The sequence below is a fragment of the Lathyrus oleraceus genome, chromosome 5 (assembly GCF_024323335.1).
Source record: "Lathyrus oleraceus cultivar Zhongwan6 chromosome 5, CAAS_Psat_ZW6_1.0, whole genome shotgun sequence".
Classification (NCBI taxonomy): domain Eukaryota; kingdom Viridiplantae; phylum Streptophyta; class Magnoliopsida; order Fabales; family Fabaceae; genus Lathyrus; species Lathyrus oleraceus.
The window spans coordinates 190337133-190361133 of NC_066583.1; the positions used below are offsets into that span (position 1 = coordinate 190337133).

Below are 24001 nucleotides of genomic sequence, written 5' to 3' on the forward strand. Positions count from 1 at the left end.
ATGAACATATAATGCAAATCACAACTCATAATCAGTCAACAAATGACATCTCGTATCTCGTATCAATAGGGTCCTATCTGAATTCATAATTAGCCAATATAAGCCTAACATTGTAATTCTCTCTGAATTATACAACTCAACAATATAATTAAATTTCAATAAATATATTAAAAATAACAGAGTAAAATTATATCATTACCCATCAACTCAAAATACACGTCAACTCAATTTGCTCATCGACTCATAAAATTACTCAAAACATATCGACAAAGTAGTTTGTTATTCTTTTATACTCGCGACTCATCGAAAGGCTGATAGTTCTTGTCTTTTGCTCAACAGAGTTCTCAAAGGAACTCTAAACAACTCTACAACAATATCTATAACTCCAAAACAATTCTAAAGTACTCTAAAGTGCTCAAATGACAAACTTTGCATATAGAAATAACTCTTATGAACTCTATTGGTTGGAGGTCTGACTCAAGTAATAATAAAACAAACCTAAAGTCACAATTTGACTCTCAAACTTATCAAAAGGGTAGCGAAAGGTCACTGAAATCAAAATTACTCAAAATCCGCTGAATTGGACCGCAAAATGTCGAACCATGAACGAACTCATGTCGCCCGTCGGGTCGTTGCCCAACTTGCAGTCACCGTTAGTGCGATCCCTGATTCCTGCGAATTTCAACCTTCGACAGCCACCGATGGCACACCTCTATCGCGCGACTCTCCATCCCCCAGCCGTCGTCATCTTTGGCATGGCCCCCTTCTCCCGATTTCCGTTTTTTTACTTATTCTCGAATTTTGCTATTTTCCTCGATTTTTCAACTTTTCGAATTTTTTAATGATTTTTTATTTTGAAAAAAGAGTGATTTGGGGGATTTTTCATGAAAAATATGCCATTTGGGATTTTGGTGCCTTAGCCCAACTCAGTTATCGATCGCTCAGAATAAACAGCAATTACTCAACACAGACAAATCATAATCGGATTATCAACAAAAATCTCCAAAGGGGCACAACCACAAATCATAACAAGAATATATGCAATATCAACAAGGTTTAGGCGGCCACAAACATACGATCACACAAAACACATAATAGAATGGAAAAGAAGAAGACATGAGGGTTAGGACCTCTCGCCATCCGACTGCCTAAACACGTAACATGTAAAGAATTCCCCCTTGCCTTGAAAGTGATTATCGTTGAGTTTTTCTGCCATTGGAACTCTATGTCACCCTCCTTACTACGATCGTTCTCCTTTCTGCTGCATCCTTTTTTTCATAATTTCACGTTCTATCTAGAAATCTCATCTAACTTATCTATTTATATTACCCTAATTCACTTATTTTATTTAAAAATCTAATATTCTATTATTTTAATCAAATAATAATTCTATCAAATATAACCATTAGTTAAATTATTCTAATAAACTTAATTATTCACCTTAACTCTAATATACCTATAAATTTTATCATTAATTAAATTATCAAAATACCCTAAATTCTCAAAAAACACATGAATCACTCAGTAAATAGAATAAATTAAATAATTTAAATAAAAATAATAATTAACTAAAGTCGGAGTGTTACAACGTCATTGTTTTGTTGCGAAACCATAATTGATTGGTGAATCGGTGGTTGTATGAACAACGATGGATCATGAATTTCGACGCGGTAAAGGAGTGGCTGATCTGCAAGGTTAGCACTCTAATGCTCAAGTCAGTATGTAAAGGAGAAAAGTGAATGGAAATTAATTTTGAAATTGTGCATCTGGATTTTTTGTGCCTATTCTTTATATAGAGAGAGGTAGATATAACAACCTATTATTTGCTAGGTGTGTGATGCAGAGACTCATTGGATGTATCGTGAATTCAAATTACATGTGCTCTTTCGTAGGACAAATCTCCTGTGTTGCAAATATACTAGACATATTGCAACTCCCTCTGAGTGATCGGTCTATGACGATTATGGTCGGCGCAGAAGAGTAATCAAATTATGTAAAAGGATCAAAAGTAAATTTAAACCAAATTTTTTTCAAAGGAATAGCATTTGATTATTTAAAAAAATCAATAAAAATGAAATTGAAGTCAAGTTTAATTGGATTTTCACATAATAGAACTCCTTATGAAACTCCTTGTGAAAGTACATAATTTTTTTCTTCAAAGTACAATGTATAGAAAGGATGTAGGTGTTGGTGTAAGCCCTAGAGGCCAATACTTTTGGTACTTGTATCGAATTATTTAAAGGCATTTTCTTTATTATGGTTGATTAATAAAGTCCCTAGAATAGATAGTCCGTTTAATGTATTAAGTGTGACTTAATCATGAGAACACATTAAACATAAGGGTACTATTCTTAAAGTATCCGTAGTCGAGCTTTAATGTGAAGTGGGATAATATTAAAGCATTAAGACTATTATGTTTGTAGACTGATGATCACATCTCATGGATCATGGATAAAGAGTTATCAAGTCTTAAACATAGGTATGAATATTAGGAGTAATATTTATACCGGATTGACCCGCTATGAGAATACTATATAGAAAGTTATGCAAAGTGTCATAAGTTATTCTCATGGTTATAATGGTGTATACCACTCTTCGACCTGAAACCACTATGGACCCTAGATGTAGAGTTGAGTGCTTTGTTGCTGATCCAACGTAGTCCGTAACTGGATAACCATAAAGACAGTTGATGGGTACTCCACAAAGCATGCTGAGGGACATGAGTGTCCTAGATGGAATTTGCCCATCCTGCGTAACAGGATAAATGTCTATGGGCCCAATATTGAACTGGACAAGGATGACACGGTCTATACCTTGTGTTCAATATAGACATAAGGGCAAAGGGGTAATTATACACATAATTATTATCACAGGAGGTTTTGTCAGATCACATGATATTTTCGTGACTTGGGTAGCAGTGATGTGTTGCTAGATACCGCTCACTGTTTATTATGTTAAATGCGTGATTTAATATAATTGCCAACCCCGCGAAAACCTATAGGGTCACACACAAAGGACGGAATGATGAGAGATAGAGTAACTAAGGAACACCGTAAGGTACGGTGCACTTAAGTGGGAGACGAAATATGGTAAGGTACCAAATACTTAAGTGATTTTGGGCATATTATAAGATATGGGCCAAAGTACACTTAAGTGGGTTTTTTAGCTTGAAGCCCACACAAGTGGTTCTATAAATAGAACCCCTTGGGTAGAAGCATTGTCACTCCACTCCACTCAGACAGAAATTCAAGTAGAGACTTGGAATTTTGTTTCCCTCTTTCTCTCACTCAAAGCATTCATTCATAACAGCTAGCACTGCGATTGAAGGAATCCGTTCGTGTGGACTGAGTAGAGACGTTGTCATCGTTCAACGTTCGTGATCACCCCGTGGATTTGTATCCAAGGTTTTGGTCGTTTCAAGAGATCTGCACCAAAGGTTTGAATCGCCACAAGAGGTAACGATTCTATCACTGATCATGCCCATTTGTAAGGATCACTAAATGGAGAAATTTTTAAATTCCGCTGCGCCTTGTATGGCAATTCTCCTACAGTAGGTATATTTCATGTGTAGTTAGAGACTTAAGAGTGTATTGAATAAGTCAATTTTGTTATACTTAACTTGTTTAAGTAGAAAATATGTGTAAAATAAAACATTAGAAGGGTATTGACTAGGATGGAAAAACGAGTCAGGCATGTCGGGTCCGTTTGTTTAATCCACCATTTTTTACGGGACGGAACAAGGTTTTCGACTCGGTATCTTAAGTTGGTCCGCCCTGTTTAACCCACTTTTAAAATGGATCGAAGGCGGGGCAAGACAGATTTTGCCCGAAGATTTTTTGTAAAAATATTATTTTTTTATTTGGAATTAAAACAATATTAGCGTCCTATGTAGTAGATCTATTTTTAAAACAACTCTCATTTCTTCAAACCTTAATATTCATTTTTTATATAACCACAAATACCTCATTTTGAAGACATTAAACGGTCTTTGCTTCGTTCTTCATCTTCACTCATAGTAGAAAAAATCTTTATTGAAAAACATAGAGAGTATATTCTTTTCTCTTCTCTATTACTCGTTGTCATTGGAGGCGGAGCTTTAAGGTAATTTTTGCACATAGGAGTTTGTTTCTCATTATAATAATAAAAATTTTGATTTGTATTTTGTTCTATTTGAGTTCTCATTTCATTTACTTTTTATACTAAAATGCTCAACTAAGTACTAATTATGTGTCTTGATAATTATTAAATAATGAAGTTTTGATTTTACTTGGATTCTTTCATTTTTGAGATGCTTCTATTGATAAAATTATTGATTTTGATGTTTTTGATCTTGATAATTATTAAATAGTGGGTGACAATGAGGAGAGAGATGGTGGAAGGTTCGTTCCAATGGCTACTATATCAACCGAAGCTTCAAATGTTCACGACATAGATGATTATTGATGAAGTGTTTGTCATGGAACCTTTAAGATTGATTTTTTGTTGTTGGTTATTGGTTGTGTTTGTTTAGCTTGTGCTAGTTTGTTTTTGTTATTTGTGTCCTTAGAATTCCTTAACTAAGTTGTACTTGCTGATTTTTTGAATCAAATGGATTATTTTGGAGTTCTATTGTGTTTGTTTTAAATTTTTGGTATTATAGTTATGTTGTTTTGCTTATGTCGAAGAATATGACATTTATACTGCGAATTATTAAAATTTATTATGTGTTGTTATAATTTGTCGGTCTCTTTTGATAATGATTAACAATTTTGTAAATTATATAGTAAATTAAATTGTAAAAAAAAAATTGACGGGCCAACCCGCCAACTCGTTAGTAAATAGAACAGACTTGACTTTTGAGTTCGGACATCTAAGTTGGTCCGCCCGCCCCGTCTGACTCTTGCACGGGCTTTAACTGGACAGGCCTAAACGGAGCGGACCGCCCACTACTTCCTGCACTAATTTCCTTACACTCAGGGCTCTGGAATTCAACCTGCAATTGTTTGATTTTTAACATATTGTATATATCAACTTTGAGAGAAGTGAAGTTTCTTCTTAGTTCTTATTGCTTTGGACTGTTTACCAATTTCCATTCACCATAGAATTAAATAACTTAAACTACCATATAATAATAAGTAACTTCATAAATCCTCACAAACTCAAAAATCCAAAAGGGATCATGTCATACGGTGAACTGGACTTTATTGGATTTGTAATCGCAATGTCGCGGTTAGCAAGAGTCACCACCGACTTTTCTTTTATCCCATAAGGAAAGGTGGAAAAGAACAGGAAAGACCTTAATTTAGATTCTTAGGTTCGGGAGGTACTTTATACAAAGGGAAGGTATTAGCACCCTTTGTATCCATGGTTATCCATGGGCTCTTAATTGCTCAATCATTTATGTTTTCCTTGTTTGAAAAAAAGTGGTTGAGAAATGTATGAAAAATGTTTTGAAAACGAGAATTTAACTTTGTAATGATTCTTGCATGAATGTATACAAAGTGGTTATCTCGTATAGTTTTTTGAAAGTAGTTTAGAAAAATATAACTCGGCAATGATCCTAGTGCGGATGTATGCTAAGTGGTGATTTTCCAAAAAGATGTTTGAAAGGTGTGAGGTGAAAAGTATTTTTTTTGTTATGAATGAGCAATTAAGGTTATACCTGTCCGAGGTCTTTCCGGGCATTTCCTATCCTTATGAGGGTAAAACTGTCCTGACTATTGAGAAGTAAGTAGTTTTATCCTTGGGATGTAGAAGGGTCATCGTAGGGTCATCGATTGGTCATTGAAGGCAACAGTTGTGAGGATACCTTAGCATTCGAAGGGACTATCATCATTTAACCATAGGCTACACCGAAGGGTCATCGAGGGACAAAGTCGTATTTCCGAAGGCAACATCCGAGGGACCATGATTTATTTTATGATGATTTAATCGAAGGGTCTTTGCTAAGGATATCCCCATATTCGCGGGACATGACCGTATTACGTAATCGTGGGGTAATAAAGAGAGGTCCGATATCATTTATTTAAGGTCCGGATTTTAACAATTAATTAAATAGCCGTAATCAGTTAGGTAATTAGGTCCACCGGAAATCAATGAAATCAATACATTAAAAATCAAGCTTGGTGATTCAAGATGAATCTCCATATTAAACTTAGGTCATCCAAAAGCCATCTCCTCAAGAATGTCCACACCTAAAGCGGCGTGCCTAGCCGGTTATTTCTTTGGAAGTATGCTGGCCTTTACATCATGCAACACACGGATTAGAGCATTGAGGCAAAATACAATTGGAAATTGCCCCATAAAATAAATATAACAGTCAGAAATTTAAGCCAAATAATGCAGAATCATCAGGTAAACATGAAATGGGCAGCAAAAGGGCAAAGCAGCCCCTGGTCCGGTCGCCTCTGCTTCGCCTAGCGAAGGCTCAGCGAAGGCTCGCTGCGGGCTCGCCTAGCGATGAGCTAGCGAGCGGCCACGGGTTTGAAATTTGAGAACATTAGGACCTCAACCTGCAGCAGGGCTTATGGCCTCCAACACATAATTATATGGTTCAGTTTCACAATATTCAAGCACCTTTAAATTCTCATGCAAAACTTCAAAATGTTTATGAATTCAATTATAATACCCCCCACAAATTAAGAACATGAAGTGGTACCATATGCCAAGTGAGAGTACCAAACGATATCACATGCAAATTAAGACACTAAAGTGGTACCACATGCAAAATAAGGACACAAAGTGATAATCATATGCCAATTAAGAAACTAAAGCGATAATAGTGAGGCAAACCTGTTTGCAAATCGAGTTGCAACCTTGAATTGGCGAGCCGGATTGAGTTGGGCGACGGTAGCTTCGGAGCGGGTAAGCGGCCTTCAGGGTTTCCGCCTTCTGAACGCTTTGGATCAGCAGGGTTTCTGTGTTTCTCCCCCTGGATGCGTGTTTCCGTCCGTCTTCGTCCGTCTCTGTGTGTCTGTGTGTCCTTTTTTTCGTGGCAGAGGAGCTGGTATTTATAGTGGTAGTGGTGGTGACCTAATGGGCTTAAAATGAGGTCCAAAACCTCAAACTTTCGCGAGCTTCGCTAGGCGAAGGAATTGCTCGCCTAGCGAGCAAACTAGGTTTGGGCTTTTTCTGGACCTGATGCTTCGCTGGGCGAGTGGCATGCTGAGGTATTCGCTAGGCGAAGGAATTGCTCGCCTAGCGAGCAAGCTATTTTGGGCCACTTTGGATTAGGCCTGTTGTGAGCTGGGCTTTTGTCCATTTGATATCAGTGCCTTGCAGATCAAGTCAGAGGGTCTTGAGAAATGCTTTGTAGTATCAATGGGCAAATTTTGGGGTATGACAGCTGCCCCTGTTCAATATTCTTGAACCGAGAGAATAGAATGGTATGTGTCGTTCGTGATCTGGAGGTGAAAGATTATTGAACACTAGAATGCCCCAAAAATTTGCGCTCGTCCATTAGGAGCTAGCCTTGATGGAGATGGGCTTAGAGATGCCATCCAGGAAACTTGATGAGGAGATTTCCCGATTGTGTCGTACGTTAGACGATATCTGAAGACATGGGTGTCACACCGGGCCGTACCTCAGACCGTATAGTGAATCATTCATCATGCTGTTGACTTCACTGGGGAGTCCGAGTATGTTATACACTGCTGGGGATAAGGGATCAAAACGGGTCGTATATTAGACCGTGTCTGAATACCGGAGTGAGTTATTCATTAGGCGGATGACTTTGCTGGGGATGAAAGATCAGAATGGATCGTACGCTAGATCGTATCTGTCCGAAGGTAGCATCTGAGGGGATGAAGGTATAACTTGGTCGTACATTAAACCATATCTGAGCAGAATGAGCCGTCCGTTAGGCTGAATTTGCTGAAAAGGGAGTAGTCGTATACTAGACTACCATTCAGAAATGTACCTGTCCGAAGGTAGCATCTGAGTAAGGGAGTAGTCGTATACTGGACTACCATTCAGAAATGTACCTGTCCGAAGGTAGCATCTGAGCAGGGGAGTAGTCGTATACCAGACTACCATTCAGGAATGTACCTGTCCGAAGGTAGCACCTGAGTAAGGGAGTAGTCATATACTGGACTACCATTCAGGAATGTACCTGTCTAAAGGTAGCACCTGAGCAAGGGGAGTAGCCGTATACCAGACCACCATTCAGGAATGTACCTGTCCGAAGGTAGCACCTGAGAAAGGGAGTAGCCGTATACTAGACTACCATTCAGGAATGTACCTGTCCGAAGGTAGCACCTGAGAAAGGGAGTAGCCGTATACTAGACTACCATTCAGGAATGTACCTGTCCGAAGGTAGCACCTGAGAAAGGGAGTAGCCGTATACTAGACTACCATTCAGGAATGTACCTGTCCGAAGGTAGCACCTGAGCAAGGGGAGTAGCCGTATACCAGACTACCATTCAGGAATGTACCTGTCCGAAGGTAGCACCTGAGCAAGGGGAGTAGCCGTATACCAGACCACCATTCAGGAATGTACCTGTCCGAAGGTAGCACCTGAGAAAGGGAGTAGCCGTATACTAGACTACCATTCAGGAATGTACCTGTCCGAAGGTAGCACCTGAGCAAGGGGAGTAGCCGTATACCAGACTACCATTCAGGAATGTACCTGTCCGAAGGTAGCACCTGAGCAAGGGGAGTAGCCGTATACCAGACTACCATTCAGGAATGTACCTGTCCGAAGGTAGCACCTGAGCAAGGGATGAGGGTCTAACTTGGTCGTACATTAGACTGTATCTGGGCAGAATCCGAGGACTTGACGGTCTAACTTGGTCGTACATTAGACTGTCACTGAGCAGAATCTGGTCTAACTTGGTCGTACATTAGACTGTATCTGCAGAATCTGACTTGAAGGTCTAACTTGGTCGTACATTAGACTGTATTTGAGTGGTATTTGAAGATTTGAAGGTCTAACTTGGTCGTACATTAGACTGTATCTGAGTTATTGAAGGTCAGAATGGATCGTACGCTAGATCGTATCTGAGTTGAAGGAGTCATGCGTTGAGATGAATCAGGATGGACCGTATGCTAGGCCATATCTGATAGTATTTGTGTATACTGTATTTGCAACGAATATTTGGGATGGGCTTATAGATGCCATCGTTAGGAGGATGTCAGAATGAATGTTGACATGGAGTATATCTGAGAGCTGTATTCGAACCTTGAATGTGATCAGAAGGATAATCAGCCTGAAAAATAAAGTTAGTTTCATGCAATGTCATGATGCATGAAATGTTTTATGCTCGCGAACCTGGTATGCATGTGTATGCATGTATATATCATGAAATGATGTAAAGTGTATGACGCGGAATGAAGTAAATGTGAGCGTTGTATGCAGGTATGTAATATGAAATGATGTAATGAATGCATTAGGTGTCTGAAACATTCTTCCAGGGGACTCTACTGGGGAGATAGATCCCAGTCTGCTGGTCGGAGACATTGGTATTGATGGCCCTTCCTTAGCTGGGGATTCGGGTTCTGTCCAACGGGGCCTGGCTGGGGATAGAAGGGATGACCTTTCGGTAGGGCGATGCCGACCTCTTCTGGGGAATAACTGGCGTTGCCGGGGAATCGACTTAGTAACAGCCTCCTTGGAAAGCGTGGTTAGACCTTCTCCTCGATCCTGAAGTCGTGTAGTAATTGCTATTGCTATTTTAGGCATGCATTTTTGTAAACATTGGTCATATTCAAGTGCATAAGTCAATTCAAGTTAAATCAATGGACGTTTACGCAAACAAAACAGAAAAGGTAAAAACAAAAGCATCTTTTTGGAAATGAAATCGTATTGATTTTGAAAGAGAGCCTATAAATAGGCAATTTGAGTACAAGGAGACGGAAATCCTAGTAAGAGGAAATTGTCAAGAAAAGGAGAAAGCTATGCAGAAAAAGTCCTATCGATTCTAATTCCACCACTGTCATTATGTCTTCAAGCATCTCATCTCCTGCTGTCGGATAGAAGTGATTGGCTCGTTCAGTCCCTGGAACTTGGTTGAAGCTGACAGAGAACGGGACATAGTCATACGCTTTAATCCCTAATTTTTGCCTGGACCGCCTTTTCAGGTTTTCAGTCCACCGGGATACCCTTTTTTGCCCAAGCCGCCTTTTCAGGTTTTTGACTTGCCGGGTGTACATTTGTATATATTTATCCCTAATTTTTGCCCGAACCCTTTTGGTTCGCCGGGATGCCCTTACTTTTGCCTAGGTACGTCGACCTAGCGGGTCTCTTTTATGCGTAGTATTTTTTAACTATGTCCGCGTTCACAGGATGTGGGAAGTCCTCGCCATCCATTGTAGCAAGTATCATGGCTCCACCGGAGAATACCTTCTTAACCACAAATGGTCCTTCGTATGTGGGAGTCCACTTGCCTCTGGGATCCCCTTGTGGTAGAATGATACGCTTGATCACCAAGTCACCAACTTGATACACCTGTCTCTTGACTCTTTTGTTAAATGCTTGGGTCATGCGCTTCTGATATATCTGCCCGTGACAAACAGCCGCAAGTCTCTTCTCATCAATCAAATTTATCTGGTCGAGTCGAGTCTGAATCCATTCATCTTCATCTAAGTCCGCTTCTTTCATGATTCTTAGAGAGGGAATCTGGACTTCCACTGGTAAAACAGCTTCCGTTCCGTAGACTAAAGAGAAAGGAGTTGCCCCTGTCGAAGTGCGTACTGAAGTGCGATAACCATGGAGAGCAAATGGTAACATCTCATGCCAGTATTTGTACGTTACTGTCATCTTTTGTATGATCTTCTTGATGTTCTTATTAGCAGCCTCCACGGCGCCATTCATCTTTGGCCGGTACGGAGAGGAGTTATGGTGTTTAATTTTGAACTGCGTGCAGAGTTCAGTAATCATCTCGTTGTTCAAATTAGTACCATTGTCAGTGATAATCCTTTCAGGGATGCCATACCGACAAATAAGGCTATTCTTGACGAACCGTGCCACCACATTCTTGGTGACAGAAGCGAATGAGGCTGCCTCTACCCACTTCGTAAAGTAATCAATAGCGACAAGAATGAAGCGATGTCCATTAGAAGCCGTGGGTTTAATCTCTCCAATCATATCGATGCCCCACATTGCAAAGGGCCAAGGCGCTGTTAACACGTTCAATGGAGCAAGAGGTACATGTACTTTATCCGCATAGATCTGACACTTGTGGCAGGTTCTGGAGTGATGGTGGCAATCAGCTTCCATGGTAGACCAATAATACCCTGATCTCAGAATCTTCTTGGCCATGGTATGTCCATTAGGATGAGTCCCAAAAATACCGTCATGCATGTCTTCCATAATCTTTTCCGCTTCCTTTTTATCCACACAGCGAAGCAAAGTTGAATCATGATTACGTTTGTACAATACTCCATTACTCAGAAAGAATTTAGCGGAGAACTTCCTCAGGAATTTTCTGTCCTTGATGGATGCCCCTTCAGGGTACTCCTGAGTCTCTAAATATCTTCTTACGTCGTGGAACCAAGGTTTCTCCTGTACCTTCTCAGTGTTAAGTCCATAACAGTATGCTGGTTCATCTAACCGTCCAATGATAACCATGGGAGCTTCACCGTCCCATCTGACTCTGAACATAGATGACATGGTAGCTAATGCGTCTGCCAACTGATTCTCCTCTCGTGGAATATGTTCAAATGTAATCTCTTCAAAGTATGGAAGTAATGTCATTACCTGCTCTCGATAAGGGATGAGATTTGGATGTTTAGTATCCCATTCTCCTTTGATCTGACTGATTACCAAGGCCGAATCTTCGTACACACTCAAAAACTTGATTCGCCAATCTATAGCAGCTTTGAGTCCAAAAATACATGCTTCATACTCAGCCATATTATTGGTACAATGAAAACATAGTCTAGCTGTGAAAGGCGTATGGTAACCCTCGGGAGAAATGAGTACAACCCCAACACCATGGCCCAATGCATTAGAAGATCCATCAAAGACCATAGTCCATCGGGATCCCCATTCGGATCCCTCATCTGGTTTAGGTTTTTCGTAATCCGTAACAAGCATGACATCCTCATCTGGGAACTCAAAATTCATAGATTGGTAATCGTCCACCGCTTGATGAGCCAAATGATCCGCTAGCACGCCTCCTTTGATTGCTTTCTGGGTAGTATACTGGATGTCGTACTCTGTTAAGATCATCTGCCATCTCGCTATTCTTCCGGAGAGGGCAGGCTTCTCGAACATGTATTTGATGGGATCCATCCTAGAAATCAACAAAGTGGTATGATTCAACATATATTGTCTTAGTCGGCGAGCAGCCCAGGCCAAAGCACAGCAAGTTCTCTCGAGCAGTGAGTATCTTGTTTCACAGTCGGTAAACTTTTTGCTCAGGTAGTATATGGCATGCTCTTTTCGACCAGACTCGTCATGTTGCCCCAATACGCACCCCATTGAATTTTCTAACACGGTCAAATACATGATTAGAGGTCTTCCTTCAACGGGCGGTACCAGAATTGGAGGTTCTTGGAGATATTTCTTGATTTTGTCAAAAGCTTCTTGACATTCCTCATTCCATATCATCTCTTGATTTTTCCTCAGTAGCTTGAAGATGGGTTTGCAAGTAGCGGTCAAGTGGGAGATAAATCGAGCAATGTAGTTCAAGCGTCCCAAGAAACCTCTGACTTCTTTCTCCGTACGGGGAACTGGCATTTCTTGAATAGCTCTCACTTTAGCCGGGTCAACCTCAATTCCTTTACCGCTGACAATAAAGCCCAAGAGTTTACCGGATCTTACTCCAAAAGTGCATTTGTTTGGATTCAATCTCAACTTGTACTTCTTCAACCTCTCGAACAGTTTGTATAAATGATCGAGATGTTCTTCTTCAGTATGAGATCTAGCTATCATGTCATCCACATATACTTCTATCTCATGATGAATCATGTCATGGAACAAAACCACCATAGCACGCTGGTACGTTGCCCCGGCGTTCTTTAGACCGAACGGCATTACTTTGTAACAGAAAGTGCCCCATTGCGTCACAAACGTGGTTTTCTCCATGTCCTCAGGTGCCATCTTAATCTGATTGTAACCTGAGAAACCATCCATGAATGAGAATAATTTGTGTTGAGCGGTGTTATCTACCAGAACATCAATGTGTGGGAGTGGAAAGTCATCTTTGGGACTCGCTTTATTCAAATCTCTGTAATCCACGCACATTCACACCTTACCATCTTTCTTTGGCACTGGCACCACATTAGCAACCCATTGAGGATAAGAAGTAACAGCTAAGAAACCGGCATTGAATTGTTTCATAACCTCGGCTTTGATTTTCTCAGACATTTCAGGACGCATGCGGCGAACCTTTTGCTTGACAGGACGGCAGTCTTCCTTCGTAGGCAGCCGATGCACCACTATATCAGTATCCAACCCGGGCATGTCTTCATAAGACCAAGCGAAAACCTCTACATAGTCATGTAACATCCGAATCAATCTTTCCTTGACACTGCTTTCCAATCCTGCTCCTATTTTGACTTCTCTTCTGTCTACCTCAGTACCCAGATTTACAATTTCGAGGGACTCTTCATGCGGCTGTATAGTCCTTTCCTCTTGCAATAACAATCTGGCAAGCTCTCCAGGGACTTCACAATCTTCCTCACTTCCATCTTCGGCTTGGTAGATTGGATTTTCAAAGTCATAATGAACAGTAGCGGAATTATTATCAATAGGATCCAGAGTGAGTACGGATCTGCAGTTTGTTACGTGAGTGTGTGTAAGAAAGCATAGCTTGTTTGAAAGACGACAGGAAAAATAAAGAGCGCAATATTTGAATGCGAAAACGTCCATAGATTTATTGAATATGAAAATATGCTTATGAAATGACAAAACCCTTAACAAATTAGCTACTGTGCCCCGGGTATAGACACAATGCTTTAAGCAGTTCAATTAGAATTTGCAATGCTAAATAGACAATAACAATTACTCCTGACTAAAGGAGATCGGGATAGTGTCTTCAGCCTTCCAATTATTGAGTCCGTCGCCAATTGTTGGGTAGATCCAACTATCCAGGTCGCAATCACTGTCAGCATCTTCTACAACATTGATTTGATCTTTGACCGTCTTCTCAGAGTTGAATCCCAGACCAGCTTTGTCAGACTTGTACGGTACGTTGATCAGTTGACCCCAGCCAGTACAGCCACCATCTTCAACCACAGCTTGAGCATCTTTCAGAGAAATCATAGCAGGAGGAGCACGAGTAACCTTGGGCACACAGGGAGTTGGCTTAAGGACAGGATCGGGCGGAGAAACCACTTCAAATGACTGAGTTGGAGTCTCGAAGAATTCACCATCCATCTCAACGTATCTGAAGGTATGCACACTACTGACAATGTATTCTTCCTCCCCACACACAGTGACGATCTTGCCCTCTATTGGATACCTCAGCTTTTGATGGAGGGACGAAGCCACGGCACCTGCCTCATGAATCCAAGGGCGCCCCAGTAGGCAGGAGTAGGCAGGTCGAATGTTCATTACATAAAAGGTAGTGTTGAAAACTTGAGGTCCTATCTTGATAGGGAGAACCACTTCGCCATAGACAACACTCTTCGCACCATCGTAAGCACGCACCACAATGTCACTAGGCTTCAATTCAATGCCTTTACAGTCGAGTTTATCGAGCACGGCTTTCGGTAGCACATTCAAGGAAGAGCCATTATCGATCAACACATGAGCCAAAGTGATTCCCTTACACTCAATAGAAATATGCAGGGCCTTATTATGGTCCTTTCCCGCTGGTGTCAGGTAAGTATTGGAAAAACCTAGGCCACCGTCGACAGTCAGATTAGCAACATAATTTTCGAACTGATCGACGGAGGTCTCCTGAGGTACATGGGCAGTCTTCAGGAATTTTATCAAGGCATTGGCATGAGATTCAGAAGACAACAACAAGGACAACATCGAGATTTTGGAAGGAGTGTGCCCCAACTGCTCTACCACATCAAAATCACTCTTGCGGATGATTTTCAGCACTTCTTCCATTTCTCGTTTGGCAACGTCTTCAGTAGTAGCTTCGATCGGTGTCTCTGACTGAGAAGGGTTGACTGGTTCCTTTCCTCGGTTTTCGGGAACCGGAGGTGAGATCTCTGGAGAGAAGATCCTTCCGCTTCGAGTAACTTTACTAGTCCCAACAATGTCATTAGGATTAGCAGGATCACCAACTTGCTTTACGCCATGGACATAAACATCACCTCCATAATTCCACGGAATAGCTTTGCTTGAGGAATACGGGATCGGGCCAGGTGCAGTAATGATCAGGGGAGCTACTCTGGGCTCAGCAACAATCTTCACAGGTATTCTGGGGGCAGTAATCTTCACTGGAACCTTGGACCTTGCAATCATAGATATTTCTTCAATAGGGTTTTCCGTTTTAGAAACCCTTTCAAAGAGAATTGTACGGTCGTCCATCAGCCGTTGAATGCCATTTTTCAATTTCAAGCAGTCCTCGGGCCAAAGTGTGCAGAGATTGCAATCTTCAGTACAACCTGGAAATAAACCAGCTTGCGATAAATTCCGCTTTATGATCGGGAGAGGAGATGTTAAGTCCGCTACAGTAGTGATGAGAGAATCGTCATTGAGAGCATTAACAGCCTTGTCATGATTAGGCATAGGTGCATTGATGACATTAGGAGTCTCCGGAGGCTCGAACTCAATTTCCCCAGCATCGATCATGTCCTGAATCTTATTCTTCAACAGCCAACAATCATTTGTATCATGCCCGGGGCTATCGGAGTGATATGCACACCTGGCATTGGGATTATAACGAGGCGAAGCAGTGTTGACATTTGCAGGAGGACCTCTGAGAGTGATTAGGTTTACCTTCAGCATACTTTGCAGTGCTTGTGCTAAAGTCATATTGAGCTTGGTAAACTGCCTTCTTGGTCTGTCTTGTCTTTGCTGGAAGTTTTGAGCTGGCGGGGCTGCGATCGTCACTGCTCCGATGGCATGGTCACCGATTTTCTTATTATGATTCTTTTGACCATACACAGCATTCGATTCATTCTTCCCATGGTAGGACTTTTTACTGCTTGTAGAAGTAGCTGCCTGTAATTTTCCACTTCGAATGCCGCTCTCCACCCGTTCACCTGTCAGTATAAGTTCAGTGAAACCTGATGAAGAACTCCCCAGTAGGTGGCTGTAGAATGGGCCAGTCAGAGTACCCATGAACAGGTCTACTAATTCTCGGTCAGTCATAGGGGGTTTGACCCTGCCGGCCAAATCTCTCCATTTCTGAGCATACTCTTTGAAGCTTTCTTTAGATCCCATGGCCATATTCTGCAACTGTAGCCGAGTAGGTGCTAATTCAGAATTGTACTGGTACTGCTTGTAGAAAGTCGTTGCTAGATCAGTCCAGGTGCGGATGTCAGAGCTCTCGAGCTGATAATACCATTCCAACTGAGTGCCAGATAGACTCTCTTGGAAGAAATGGATCCACAGTTTCTTATCAGTGGTATGCGGCTGGATCTTTCTCACATAAGCCCTTAGATGCATCTGAGGACAAGACGCACCATCGTACTTAGTGAAAGTGGGGATTTTGAATTTGCGGGGGATGGTCACATCGGAGACCAAACCCAGACTTTCGAAATCCAGACCAGGTGTCTTCTGACCCTCCATGGCTAGCATGCGTTCCTCCAGCAATTTATACTTATCATCTCTCGGAGAGTACTGTTCATTTTCATACTCTTCATCGTCATCCTCAGTGTTAGAGAAATCAGCATTCTCCTCCTCTGAATCATTCTCCGCCCCCTCTTCTGGACCATTCGGGATTCCAAATTTGATTCCCGTAGCCTGTCCTTTACGCCTTCTTCCCGGGTTAATGAAACTCACAGCTTTCTTGTCCTTCTTCTTTTCGGCCAAAAGAGCCTTCAGTTCCTCCTGCCCCTTGGATAAGCTTAGCATCATCTCCTTGAATTGAGCATTCTGAGTCTGGAGATCTTTGACAAATTGTTCGAGATCCATTTTTCTGTGTAAGAGGCAGACCGTGAGAATATGGTCCTTTAGAACACCTGTTATGCAATGTTATGTTATGCGATGCAATGTATGAAATGTTTTCAAGGACTTTTGGAATTTAACTCCGCATAAATCCCCAACAAGAGGGAAATGTTTTATTGCTACTTTTTTTGATCAATGTTCATTACAAAAGGAATAATAGTAAAAATACAAAGCTCAAGTCTCCCAGGGGCGACTTCTTTTCGGGCGAAGATATGCATTGAGTCTTCGTTCCTCATTAAGCTGACTGGTGAGCTCTAACACTTTCTTCCTTTCTGCATTGAACTGAGCTTCGAAAGTATCTCTCTCTTCTCTCAACTGGGTCCAGGATCTTTTCAATTCCTCAACATCAGTAGGCATATCTGGATAAGGAATGATCTGGGAAGTAGCTCCTTCGGCCTCTGATTCAACAGTCAATGGTCCGACTGCAAGATATGGCATGACAAGTTCGCGAGCTCTGGCGCGCACCCATCTGAGATAAGGCTCCATAGGAATAGAATTTTTCTTTCCTAAATTGCTTCTTTTCACCATGCCCCAAGCTCGTACAAACCTTTGGCGGAGACCTTGAGAGTCATTGTCATAGTCAAACACTGTACCTTGAATAATCATTTCATGTGGACCATCTCTTCGAGCATGCCCAAACTGACGTAGGGCTAAGGCAGGATTATAAGTAATACCTCCCCTTATCCCCAGGAGTGGTACATTAGGGAATTCTCCACAACGGTCGATGAGGGTGACGTTTTCTCTGAGATTGGAACACCAACGGATGTCTGAATGGGAGAGTGCCATTGTCCTTTGAGACCATTTCAGATTTTGATCATTCTTCAAGACTGATTGAGGGAGGTGCGAAATAAACCACCTAGACAACAAAGGTACGCAGCACATGAGAGTCCCTTGCCTCCTCATAGTACGAGTGTGAAGGGAATGCAAGACATCTCCAAGCAAGGTAGGCACAGGATTATGTGTGAGGAATATCTTAATAGCATTCACATCTATGAATTGGTCCGGATTAGGGAATAGCACCAAACCATAGATTAGCAATGCTAAAACATCTTCAAAAGCATGGACATTCACAACTTTTAGGAATTCTCGGGCCTTACTTATCAGAAATTTGGCAAGTAAACCTTTCGTTCCACTCCTTGTTACCCGATTGGTCTCAATGTCAGATTTTGTCATGCATAAAGCTGCGGCAACTTCTTCAGACTTTGGCATCTTTTCTAAACCACTGAAAGGTATTTGGTCCAGGATAGGTATCCCGAGCAGCTGGGAGAATTCTTCTAATGTGGGTACCAACTGATAATCTGGGAAAGTGAAGCAATGATGTTTAGGATCGAAGAACTGGAATAGGACTCTCATCATATCTTCTTTGAAACCAGTGGTAACTAAGTTGGGAAGATGACCATGTTTCTTGTTGAACTGAGCATGATCGGGGAGTTCTAACACCAAATCCTTGAGTTGAGGAGAGATCGTTACAAGATTGATCCGGATAGTCTTCCTGGAAGCCATAACCTGTTCAACAGAGCAAAGCTAAAATCCTAAGTCCTTGAAATGGTTAGTATGATGCCATGATGTTATGATGTCATGATGTTATGATGTTATGATGTTATGCAAGCGCAAGCATGTCACACAACAATTATTCCTAGGTTTTAAGGCTTGCATGAGTTCCATAGGTAAGTACCCTCCCCATTGAAGTTTGGTTGGTTCAACCTGTCCTAGAATAGTAACCGGGTTCTAGAAGGATCTCAGATCATCGACCTTTCTTTAAGTCCACTTCAGTGCAACGCCAAGTGGTTGACCGAAGCTTCCCTAAAGTCCAATCTCAAAGAGCGTAGTATCGAGTATCAACCAACCTCAGTCGGAACCGAAGCCAGTTATCTCACTACTTTCTAATGGCTAGGATGAGTCAATTAGGGTTCTAAAGGTCTGGTTAATGCTTTGATGACACCACGCGGAAGCCAAATTTTTCCTCAAGTAACATGAGGAACATCAGGACAACCAAAGTGTCACATTAACCGTAGCCATCATTTTAACCATTCCAGTATACGCCGGATAGTCGCGATGATCTATTGCTACTTACCTAAGGTACACTAGATCCGGGTGTAGGATCTTTCACTCAAACAATCCCTTAAACGAAGGAACAATTTAAAACATAAATGATTTTTTTTTTTTTTTTTTAAGATGGACCTCTCTTTGTATTTCCCCAGCAGAGTCGCCAGTTCTGTCATACGGTGAACTGGACTTTATTGGATTTGTAATCGCAATGTCGCGGTTAGCAAGAGTCGCCACCGACTTTTCTTTTATCCCATAAGGAAAGGTGGAAAAGAACAGGAAAGACCTTAATTTAGATTCTTAGGTTCGGGAGGTACTTTATACAAAGGGAAGGTATTAGCACCCTTTGTATCCATGGTTATCCATGGGCTCTTAATTGCTCAATCATTTATGTTTTCCTTGTTTGAAAAAAAGTGGTTGAGAAATGTATGAAAAATGTTTTGAAAACGAGAATTTAACTTTGTAATGATTCTTGCATGAATGTATACAAAGTGGTTATCTCGTATAGTTTTTTGAAAGTAGTTTAGAAAAATATAACTCGGCAATGATCCTAGTGCGGATGTATGCTAAGTGGTGATTTTCCAAAAAGATGTTTGAAAGGTGTGAGGTGAAAAGTATTTTTTTGTTATGAATGAGCAATTAAGGTTATACCTGTCCGAGGTCTTTCCGGGCATTTCCTATCCTTATGAGGGTAAAACTGTCCTGACTATTGAGAAGTAAGTAGTTTTATCCTTGGGATGTAGAAGGGTCATCGTAGGGTCATCGATTGGTCATTGAAGGCAACAGTTGTGAGGATACCTTAGCATTCGAAGGGACTATCATCATTTAACCATAGGCTACACCGAAGGGTCATCGAGGGACAAAGTCGTATTTCCGAAGGCAACATCCGAGGGACCATGATTTATTTTATGATGATTTAATCGAAGGGTCTTTGCTAAGGATATCCCCATATTCGCGGGACATGACCGTATTACGTAATCGTGGGGTAATAAAGAGAGGTCCGATATCATTTATTTAAGGTCCGGATTTTAACAATTAATTAAATAGCCGTAATCAGTTAGGTAATTAGGTCCACCGGAAATCAATGAAATCAATACATTAAAAATCAAGCTTGGTGATTCAAGATGAATCTCCATATTAAACTTAGGTCATCCAAAAGCCATCTCCTCAAGAATGTCCACACCTAAAGCGGCGTGCCTAGCCGGTTATTTCTTTGGAAGTATGCTGGCATTTACATCATGCAACACACGGATTAGAGCATTGAGGCAAAATACAATTGGAAATTGCCCCATAAAATAAATATAACAGTCAGAAATTTAAGCCAAATAATGCAGAATCATCAAGTAAACATGAAATGGGCAGCAAAAGGGCAAAGCAGCCCCTGGTCCGGTCGCCTCTGCTTCGCCTAGCGAAGGCTCAGCGAAGGCTCGCTGCGGGCTCGCCTAGCGATGAGCTAGCGAGCGGCCACGGGTTTGAAATTTGAGAACATTAGGACCTCAACCTGCAGCAGGGCTTATGGCCTCCAACACATAATTATATGGTTCAGTTTCACAATATTCAAGCACCTTTAAATTCTCATGCAAAACTTCAAAATGTTTATGAATTCAATTATAATACCCCCCACAAATTAAGAACATGAAGTGGTACCATATGCCAAGTGAGAGTACCAAACGATATCACATGCAAATTAAGACACTAAAGTGGTACCACATGCAAAATAAGGACACAAAGTGATAATCATATGCCAATTAAGAAACTAAAGCGATAATAGTGAGGCAAACCTGTTTGCAAATCGAGTTGCAACCTTGAATTGGCGAGCCGGATTGAGTTGGGCGACGGTAGCTTCGGAGCGGGTAAGCGGCCTTCAGGGTTTCCGCCTTCTGAACGCTTTGGATCAGCAGGGTTTCTGTGTTTCTCCCCCTGGATGCGTGTTTCCGTCCGTCTTCGTCCGTCTCTGTGTGTCTGTGTGTCCTTTTTTTCGTGGCAGAGGAGCTGGTATTTATAGTGGTAGTGGTGGTGACCTAATGGGCTTAAAATGAGGTCCAAAACCTCAAACTTTCGCGAGCTTCGCTAGGCGAAGGAATTGCTCGCCTAGCGAGCAAACTAGGTTTGGGCTTTTTCTGGACCTGATGCTTCGCTGGGCGAGTGGCATGCTGAGGTATTCGCTAGGCGAAGGAATTGCTCGCCTAGCGAGCAAGCTATTTTGGGCCACTTTGGATTAGGCCTGTTGTGAGCTGGGCTTTTGTCCATTTGATATCAGTGCCTTGCAGATCAAGTCAGAGGGTCTTGAGAAATGCTTTGTAGTATCAATGGGCAAATTTTGGGGTATGACAGATCATTTATTAAATTTTTTCTTATAAAACTAGAGAGTGAACCTCAGTCCCCCAGTAGGGACTACTATTTTACTCCTCCATTTTGATGATACATCCGATGGACTCTCCTTTCGGCATGTAATCAAAAGCTTTGTTAATCTCTGAAAATGGTATTGTGTGAGTTATGAATTTCTCCAGCTCAAGCTCCTGCAGTAAGTACTCGCAGTAATATCACATTAACAACATGAATAACATATCCTTCTAGATCTGCAATATCACTTAATCCACCTAATGCACTGCATAATTCAACATGTATAAAAACTTACCCCTTTCATGTATTTCTCAACAACATTAGGAAGATCAGTGTGAGGCTTGTAGTTGCCAAAGCAGGTACCCTTAAGAGTCCTCTCATTCAAGAAATTCACAGGATGAGTTTTGAAGGCATCATCTTTGCTTGGCACTCCAATAAGTACTGTTGAATAAACTTTAATGTTATAGCTAGTGGGTTTCTATTAATAAGTTAGTGGAGAGATTAAGAGTCTGTTGTAGTTGGAAGGTCAAGAGATAGTGGCCTATTAATAGTATTTACTAATAATTGTAAGTTTCTGAGTCTATATAAAGACCAAGGATGTACTCTAATTAAAAATACATAAGTCACAAAAGATTTGCTTCTTATCACAAATTGGAATCAGAGCTAATGGCAAACATGATGAATCAAATGTCGTTGCCACGGCTAACGAAGTTAAATTACAAAAACTAGAGTATCCAAATGAAAGCTTTTCTCGGATCTCTAGACGCGTGAGAGGTGACCAAAGATGGGTTTGAAGAACCAACAGATATTATGGGATATACGACAGCTCAAAACAAGGCGTTGAAAGAGACGCGATCGAAGGATAAAACGGCATTATACATGTTGTTTAGGGTTGTTGATGAATCAGGCTTCGAAAAGATTGTCGGTTCGACTACGTCAAAAGAAGCGTGGGACACGCTAGAGAAAGTGTTCAAAGGAGTAGATCGAGTAAAGCAAGTTTGACTCCAAACACTTCGTGGAGAATTGGAGAGGATGCATATGAAGGAGTCAAAAAACGTATCTGACTACATCACGCGTGTACAAAAGGTGGTGAACCAACTCACAAGAAATGGCGAAACAGTAACTGATGCACGAGTTGTTGAAAAGATTTTGAGATCTTTAACAGATAAATTTGAGAATATTGTGTGTGCAATAGAAGAGTCGAAGGACCTTTCGACGCTCTTAGTCGAAGAGCTTGCTGGTTCCCTCGAAGCACACGAACAACGTAAGATGAAAAAGAAGGAAGAAGGAGCAAAGGACGCAAATCAAACCAAGGAGCAAATCAAAGACGAAAAGGTACTCTTTTCTCAAAATTTTCGAGGAAGAGGACGTGGTAGTGGAGGACGTGACAGTGGTCGAAGTGGTAGAGGCAGCACCTTCGAGAGAGGACAGTCGAGCCAGCAAAATTGGCGTGGCAGAGGACGTGGTCAAAGAGGTGGTAGGTCGAACCATTCCAACTTTGAATGCTACAAGTGTGGGAAGTATGGTCATTATGCAAAGAATTGTAACTCATTTAAATGCTATAACTGTGATAAAGTGGGACATCTTGCAAAAGATTGTCGAATCGAAAAGAAGGTAGAAGAAACAACCAATCTAACTTTGGAAGCTGAAGCAAATGAAGGTTTTCTCTTGATGGCTCAAAATGAGATCAACTCAAATGACAATGTTTGGTATCTTGACTCAGGAGCAAGTAACCATATGTGTGGTCATAAACACTTGTTTAAAGAAATGAGAAAAATTGAAGATGGAAATGTGTCTTTTGGAGATGCATCGAAAGTGAAGGTCGAAGGCAAGGGAACGATCCGTTACTTGCAGAAGGATGGGTTGATTGGATCAATTCAAGATGTTTATTATGTAAAAAATCTTAAGACCAACATCTTGAGTTTGGGACAACTTATAGAAAAAGGTTATTCGATACTTATGAAAGAACGGATACTGCATTTGAAGGACAAGCTGGGACATCTGATTGCTCGTGTCGAAATAGAGAGAAATCGAATGTACAAACTGAATGTGATAAACGTTCGAGAAAAATGTTTAAAAGTAAATGTCGAAGACAAAGCGTCACTATGGAATCTACGTTTTGGTCATCTACATCATGCTGGTTTAAAAAGGTTGGCGAAAAAGAACATGGTGCATGGACTACCAGATATGGATTATGAAGGAAAGTTTTGTGAAGAATGTGTGCTTAGCAAACAAACAAGAACTTCATTTCAAAAGAAGGCAGAATATCAAGCTAAGCATATCCTTGAATTGATTCACACCGACATATGTGGGCCAATCACGCCAGAATCTTTCAATAGCAAAAGATACTTTATTTCCTTTATCGACGATTACTCACGGAAGACATGGGTTTATTTCTTGAAAGAAAAGTCTGAAGCATTCGAGGTGTTCAAAAGGTTCAAAGTAATGGTGGAGAAGGAAACCGACAGACACATTTGTCGCAACCTGAAAAATACAGTGCGCGAAAAAACAACCGGCGAAAGAAAATGACAGAAGAGTCGCCACCGTGCGTTATTCATCCCAAAGGAGGGAAAGGAAACGCTCGAAGTAAACCTGAAAAAGGAAAGGACAAGACGGGGT

General features: G+C 41.2%; 1 protein-coding gene and 1 pseudogene across 1 annotated transcript in view; both read right to left on the reverse strand.

Annotated features, from left to right (window-relative positions):
• The window catches only part of LOC127082491 (alcohol dehydrogenase 1-like), an 86697-nt gene that overhangs the window by 23308 nt on the left and 39388 nt on the right, over positions 1 to 24001 (reverse strand). The gene's annotated exons all lie outside the window — the stretch shown is intronic.
• Positions 21442 to 24001, reverse strand: part of LOC127083051 (alcohol dehydrogenase 1-like) — a 41875-nt pseudogene continuing 39315 nt past the window's right edge.